This window comes from Dreissena polymorpha, chromosome 4, assembly GCF_020536995.1.
Source record: "Dreissena polymorpha isolate Duluth1 chromosome 4, UMN_Dpol_1.0, whole genome shotgun sequence".
NCBI classification, from domain to species: Eukaryota; Metazoa; Mollusca; class Bivalvia; order Myida; family Dreissenidae; genus Dreissena; species Dreissena polymorpha.
The window spans coordinates 26,171,504-26,180,059 of record NC_068358.1 but is presented as its reverse complement, the minus strand read 5'-3'; the positions used below and the strand labels follow the sequence as shown (position 1 = coordinate 26,180,059).

Genomic DNA, 8,556 nt, shown 5'->3' with positions numbered 1-8,556 from the left:
CACGTCACTGGATCGTGCGTAGAGTCTCTTAAATGCGACGATGGGTACACTATGGACAATGGTTTCTGTACACGTAAGCATGTATTGCGTCCATTATGTACGTTAATGTTCCAACTAAATGTACACATACTTTATTGTTACTCATTTTAGTTCAAAGATTACCAATCGCAAATATACCGTCTCTTTTGATTATTTGATTGAATTCCTGCTCAAATTGGCATCGCCTTTACGAAGCAAGCTTTAACCGCCTGGGTGGAATAACTTAAATTTTAGCGTTGGTAAGATGAAAAGGAGATTTATACGAGCATAATGTATACCTCCTGCATATGTTGAAATATATTCATATATGTTTTAATGTTTATCTTACGTACTCAAACATTAAATAGCACATCCAAGCACATTTACAGACTACTAGCATACTAAATATGCCATTTAATAGGTGACTGTAGTCTGTCCATTTGCATTGAAGTGGCATTTGATGTTGTACTTACATAATATAAACATTTAAAGATATGAATATGAACACACTGATGTCTCCGTGGAGTATTTGGTAGGGTGTAGATATCAGAGGGTGTTTTTTAATCTCTCTCTCTCTTAAGACACCAAGTATTGGTTCTATAAAGAAAACGTACTCGAGAGCGTTGCAAAAAGCTTTAGGCTTTCGAAGCAATAAAGCTAAATACATAAGTAAAAGCTTTAATAAATATACCACGTTAATATAAAAACTTCCAAAACTGTAAGATACTAAATTATAAATAAAATAATAGCTATATATGTTTTGGATCAAATTCCACATCACTTTGGAATAAATTGATCATCATCATGGCATTGGGACGACGAATAATGTTGTGCAATGTCAGGTCACTATCCGGATGGTTTTTTTCACATGTCAGGAAACGTATTAATTGTTCCGTGGATAAGATTGACATGAACTGCGATTATGCAATAAATGCGTTTGCTTTATTTATTCATTTTAACATCGTCACTTATCTAATCGCCAGTTTGATCAAATGTAGGAACACTTTATTCATATTTATTATTATGGATTGACATGTTAATCATGTGCATGCTATATTGATTTTAAAAACACTTCACATACAAAGATACACATGCACTTCTTTGAGTTTTTAAAGCTTATCGTTTTACTCCCAAACTGCAAAGATTAAATAAGATTGATCTTCTAAAGGGCAAATGTTGTGTACTTTTAAATGGATTGTTCTTTGCTTATGTTAATATATATTTGTGTTCGGGTTATAATTCGAAAGCAAAAAGAGGTATAAAAAAAAAGCTCGTGTTTTTGTGTAACTTTGCCAAATTGTTATTTGTTTACTCATCAGCAAATGTTAGGATGATGTGAAATCAATGATGTGATTACCGAGGCGCTGTTTGGGTTAAGAAAAGGCAGGTTAACTATAACTGCAGTTTTCATATTCCATTCAGTTATTTAAAAATATGTTAATACGAAAAACGATTGTATTGTTTCTTCCTTGATATGAAACTTTGCTGAGATTATGCATATTTAAAGGCAATATGGTTACAGTTATATAAGTCCAATTAAGACGTCAAATGTTGATATTTTTCGCAGTATTCATCAATCAGACAAATCGTGTGTTCGACATTTCAACACTTGCTCGGAGTATTTAGTATATAGAAGTTAGGTTTAGACAGATTCCAGATTTGATCAACTTACGTCAACCCTGGAATAAAAGAAAACTAGCATATTTATGATATTTCACTCTGTTAAAATAGATTTTGTTACACATTTCGCAGAAATAAATTAGCATTTTAACGTTACACAATTCTTTCTTTCTTTGGAGTTTGATTTCAGCTGATTATTATACCCCACCACTGCGAAGATAAATAATAATTTTCTTATACTTCATTTGGATTTAAATCTCCATAGAGGAAGTACCGTGCACAAGTGTCAAAGCTATTGCCTGCACAATTCGGGAAAAAGAGTGACAGTGATTGATGAAATTGGCTGATTAGTGCTGTGGAAATCTGTTCCCTAAGAACAGTATTAACTTAAAGAATGTATTTAATTTAAACGTAGACATGTTGTATGATAGTTGTTGTCAAAATGATATTTTGAGGCGCCTTTATAAAGATGTGAATTTCAAAAGGTTTACATGTTTGTTTCGTTGCTCGGCGTTGTTTTCAAATATGGCTTTGACTTAGATTCTTGTGATAATTATGTGCAGCGGGAACGTGACTTCCAATAGAATTACGCAAATATCCACGTGAAGGAAATGCTAACTTTTTTCAATGGTTTACAGTATTTATTGACGATTTAATTGATTTTCTCCTATAACTATTGTATGTAGTATGCAAAACCACAGTGTCAAATTAATATCAATTAACGAACTGGGAAGTAGGAAGTAGTAAGTTGTATGAAACCGTCATATCCGCTAATTACTAAATTGTTCATGTTTTATTGTCAGAACGATTCATTATAATTGGTATATGTTTCAAATAAATAGGGAAATATAATATTAAATTGAATCATAGTATATTTCCTCTCACAATTTTGAAGAAATAGTACTTCATTTTGAAACTGTCTTTCCCACAAATGAATTAATTTTAGATGACGAAGGTTAATAACAGATCGGAGGAGAGAGCTTCTGTCTATAAATAAAGCACGGCTGTGTTCAGACAAACGCTTTTACTAAATACATGCGCTTATGGTCAAATGTCGGTCGCGCTGTACTATTTGTTAAGACTTATTTACATTTGCACCTTTATAGCTTTTTCTTTACGTGGTGTTAAAATAAGTTTTTGTTTACATTTGAAATATGTCGAAATGCATATATATCCTTCATTTTTAAAGAACCTAGCAGCCATAAACAAGTAACAATACGAATGATGCGTTCAATATACCGTTTAACTTCATTTATTCATTTGACTGGTAAAGAGAAATGAAAAACATACGATTGTTTTTATTTTGTTTCAATGTTAATTAAAGTTTTCGTTAAATTTCCCTTTCCGCTACTAAATCAATTGACAGTACTGTAGTGTTATGGATAGTTTCTCTTATGAAAATTGGATCGGTGTGGGTGAGCGGATATGATCGAATTATTAACGGTTAAGATATTATTTATGATAAAACTGACTATTTGTAATGGTGATCAAGCTATTTTAGTGTATGTATAGCTTGTGAGCAATTATCGGGGATCAAATCTTTATCCTGTACTTGTTTATTTCAGACAACACTGACAATTATTTCAACGCCGATTGTATTTTAGCTTAAACATATTTATTGTGTGTGTATTGCGTAGTTTCAATATTATATCCGTTTTTCTGACTTTTTTACCTTCGGTTCATTTCCAAATGTTTTTGAAACGTGTATGCATGTTCCTTGAAGAAAGAAGGTTGCTTGTGTGCGATTGTCTGTGTCCATCAAATAAATAAGAACTGACGTAATGACCCTTTTCCATGTTTAATTTGTTTTCTATGATGATTATGATTAAATGGATGTAGACAATATTTGAAACAAAATCCATCTCTTTAACAAACAGGTCGAGTAAATTATATTTGACTTGTAAAATTGTATAATGGCACTCTCAAATGTATAATTGAATTATTTACTTTACGTAAAAATCTATAAATACCTAAGTTTTCATGTAATTTATATGGACTTGTACGGAAAATAGTTTACAAATATTTTCCTTCGAAATCATTATGTCAAGAAGTTAAAATATATTGCTATGAAACAATGTACTGTATTCCATGCCCCGTAGATCAAAACTGAATATGCCCAAAACTCAAATGTTACAACTTGCTATGTATATAACTTAGAGGGATAAGGTAAGAGGCGTCGAGGGGTAATCGTCCGTCCTGTGGACATGTAAGGTGTATAGATTCTTACACTACTATGCAAACGATAGTCCTTCTATTTGTGTAACACAGCCTGCACAACAGGCTTCTACGGACAGAGCTGCGCCATGGACTGTCACTGCGACACGTGCCATCATGTCACTGGATCGTGCGTAGGGTCTCTTCAATGCCACGATGGGTACTATTTCGACAATGGTTTCTGTACACGTAAGCATTTATTGCGTCCACTATTTACGTCTATGCTCCAACTAAGTTTACATATACTTAAATGTTACTAAAAGTACTTAATCGACTACAAATTACAAGTATACCGTCTCTTTCGCTTTTTTGATTAAACTGCTCCTAAATACACATTGGCTTTATGGAGTAAACTTTAACTGCCTGGGTGGTGTAACTTTAATGCTAGCCTTGGTAAGATGAAAAAATTATCTATGCAGGCATAATGTAGACTTCCTGCATATGTTGAATATGTTCAAATATGTTTCATTGTTTATATTACGTAGACAAACATTTAACGACACGTGCAAGCACATTTACGGACAACTAGCATTCTAAATATGCCACCTTATAGTTGATTGTAGTCTGTCCATTTGCATTTATGTGGAATTTGGTGTTTCACGTACATACAATTAACATTCAAAAGTTTTATATAAACACAGTGAGGTCGCTATGGCGTATTTTTTATGGTGTAGATCTCGGGGGGGGGGGTGTTTTTTAGATCGCTCTTGTAAGACACTTAAAACTGGTTCTATAAAGAAAACGTACGCAAGAGCGTTTCATTAAGCTTGATAGCTAATATGTCTAAATACATAAGTCCTAACTCAATTAATTATATACCCGTTTCATATAGAAACTCCCACTAATGTACGATACTAAATTATAAATAAAATTATAACTGTTTAAATTTGGGTCCCATTTCACATCACTTTGGCGTAAATTATTCATCAACATGTTAATGTGACAACGGATAAACCTGTGAAATGTTGTCGGCCACTATCCGGATGTTATTGTGCTAATGTAAAGAAACGTATTAATTTGTCCCGTAGGTAAGATTGATATGAACGGCGATTAATCCTTCAATACGTTTGCGTTAATTATTCATTTTGACATCGTCAGTTTGATGAAATGTAGGAAACACTTATAAAATTAAATAATAGGATTGACATGTTTATGATTGTGTATGCTATTAAAATATATTGTAAAAACATTTCACATACAAAGATACAGACGGATTTGTAAAAGGGACGCTATGTTTTGTTTCTTGGAGTTTTTAATCTGATTATAATAAATTAGTGTATTCCGTAAGCAAGGAGCTACCAAACGTAATCTGATGTAAGTGTATGGAAATTATTACAAGGACAATGTGAACGTCTACATATATCAGGGCGTTACACTTCATTAAATGGGGAAGTCAATCGCAACACTAATTACATTAATTAACTAACTTGAAAACTTATAGATTTAAATCAAATCTATATGCAGTTTTCTTATGAGTGTTTTTAAAAGTTTTACATACTCTTGCAAAATGTGTTGTTTCTCAATGAGTAGTGGTTTGGAAAAACTGCACATAAACTTCTGCAAAGATGATCTTGTTGTTGAAATGTTCTAAACTTGTCCAAATTAGAGGCAACTACATTAAAGCTCGTAATAGAGTCAGACAAAGCTTGTCCACATAGTCATTAGTTACAGAAAGTAAAAGTGATATGTTCATATTAGGAATGTTTATATTATGAGCAATCACTATTCGCAAATGTTATGCGCATATTTATTTATAATAGTGTTATAAGTTAAATTTTATATTAAACATTCTAACTGTGTTTGATTTATTTTATAAAATCATAATTTGTAGCTGTCATATGCTGCTATATATGTTGTTTATACATCAGCTATAAATATAACTAGGTATTTAGCCGTTTCTAATTAAAAAATACATGATTATTATTAAATTGTATTATTATGTATTCCTTCTAAATTATAGATACTATTTTATCTTATTGATTACAATGACATACGAAACGGTTCCGTATATACCTTGACACACTGTTGCTATGTGAGATAAAACGAAGTTTGTTTAAATATATTTAAACACATCTATACTAGATTGTTTAATAGATGTACAAACTTAGTACTTATTTATGTATTTGCGTTAACCTTAGAAACTGTCAAGTAAATTTGAAATAAAATTATGTTATGTTTTGAAAATAAAATTAGGTAATTGCTCAATAAATGTAAAAATCTCCATTTTTTACTGATTGTCCTTTTTTCATTTTATAGTGGAATGTTGGCCGGGCATATCTTAAAAACAATAAGAGGAATTCGTTGTATGACTATATGAATATAAATCGAACTAGCAATGTCCTCTGATTAAGCAATATGCTCGGGGTGTATCAGGCAAAACGGTTACATTTCTAGTTGTAAGTAGCTCATAAGTGCTGTTCATTTAACAGATATCAAATTTGTTTCTTACACACATTATGCACACACATAATTTACCAAGTTTTCAAACAGACATATGTTTTAATACGTCTCTTACACATGTCATTTTGGAGTGCGCTTATAACTGTTTGAATCCTAATGTTTAATGTTTAACTCTCCATGAATAATATTTTAATTATTATAAAGCAAATAGCTATTATATGTAGCTTGAAAAAACAATATCGTCAAACTGATATCATTTCTATTTTTTATGCTTTATGGTCAAAATGACAAATTATCAATAATATAATAGAATTGCTCTTTGGAAATTTGCTAGCGAGCGGTGAATTAAGTTTACCTTATAAAAAAGAGATAATCCTCCGGTAATGAATTAATCAATTAATCAATGAATGTACTAATTATAGCTAAATTGAGGCTACACTGTACTTGTTATTTAAACTTTTAATCCTGTGTTATAAATTCTTAAGTTAAAGACATTTCTATAAATAAGGTTTGGTGACAGAAGGGCTGCTCGTTACGTTTTATTACTAGTATTGTATGTGTTGTTCGTGTGTTTCGTCTCTGGCTTTGGTGCTGTGTCAGACTAATAAATATTTGGTTCCTGTTCATACATAAAGGGCAACGTGCTGCTTACCGGTTTAATTGTTGCATCTGCCGCTTGATGTTTTTCGTAGTTAATATTTGACATTTGTGGACATGAAGTTACATGTATATTCATGGTATTAAGTGCATTGAGCATCACAACACAAGTATGAATACGAACGATGCTTACAGTATATTGTTTAATATATATATCTATCATTTTTTAAGTGTATAACATTATATTTATGCATTATTTATATCAACATAAAATAAATGTATTCAGTTTATATAAAAGTTTTTCATATAGAAATAAAAAATCTTTTATTTTCTGATAGTCTTAATTTAACATGTTGATAAATTTGCTTGATAATTCATAAATCAATTTACATAACTGCATTGATATGATTATTTCAAATGACGTGAATAAGGATCGAGTATATATGGTAGAGATATTATAAATGATTAATTTATCGCCAACAAATTTTGTCTAATGGTGTCCACACAATCTGGTATTCGGGCATTCTTGATTATAGCTGATGGGGATCCGATCTTTGTCAGTTTTTGTAAAAGTTGTCAACCTTTATTTCAACGCCGATTGCCTTATAAAACAACAACAACAACGTCTTGTTGGTATGTGATGTATATTTAACAATTTGCTGATAACTCTAAATTGGTGTTCATTTGAACTTTGTCTAATTTACTTATCTCGCCAATAATAACCGACCCAAAGAAGGCGGTGATGTTCTGGAATCACAATGTTTTTCTGTCTGTCTGTCCGATCGTCCGTCTCTAGCCGCACTTTTGTCCCCTATACCTTTCAACATACATACATCAAACGTGTATGCATTTTTGTGTTTAAGAATAAAAAGTTGTTTGTGTGCGAGTTTTATTATCCTCCATTAACAATTTACAAAATTGTGCATTTTATTATTTACAATAGTTCTATAGTTATAATGAATAAATTAATATTGGATATTTACATTATTGGCAAAAATACATCTCTGAATTCACAATGTTGAAGTAATATTTGGTATGTTACTAGTACAATTCTGTGTTTAAAAGATTTTTTATGCACTGTTATTAAAATGGCTTTTCTTTTATGTTTATAAACATTTAGCCTGTAACCCTGGTTTCTACGGACAACGCTGCTCTAGGGAGTGTCACTGTGACACGTGTCATCGTGTCAATGGATCGTGCGTGATGTCACTTCAATGTCACGATGGATACAGGATGGAAAATGGTTTCTGTACAAGTAAGAATGTATTATGTTTATGGATTACCTTTGATTGCCCCATGAAGCTTGTACTTTTACTCACTGAACTCACAGAGGAACATACCATATACAAAATATGCAACAAGTTACAAAGGTAAAGTACACATTTATCCATGTATTGTTTCAGCGCACGAGCAGATAGGAGGCAGTACTACCTTTAATGTGGTTGTAGTTGTTTGTGGTTGGATTGCAGTTGTTATTACCATAATTGGAGTTACTTTTTTAAACTACTTATTGGAATGCTACTTCTACTGCTACTACAACTTCCACTACTACAACTAATACTACAACTACATATATTACTGCTACTACAACTACTTTTATCACCACCAACACCACAACAACTACTACTACTACTAGAACTACTACACCACCACCAACAACAACAACAACTACTACTACTACTACTACTACTACTACTACTACTACTA

General features: G+C 31.8%; 1 long non-coding RNA gene across 1 annotated transcript; it reads left to right on the top strand.

Moving 5' to 3' along the window:
- LOC127878056 (uncharacterized) lies at nt 1-8,049 on the top strand. The gene is made up of 3 exons (XR_008048727.1): nt 1-73; nt 3,907-4,041; nt 7,970-8,049. It is a non-coding gene; the product is annotated as an uncharacterized LOC127878056 (long non-coding RNA).
- The last annotated feature ends 507 nt before the right edge of the window (nt 8,050-8,556 follow it).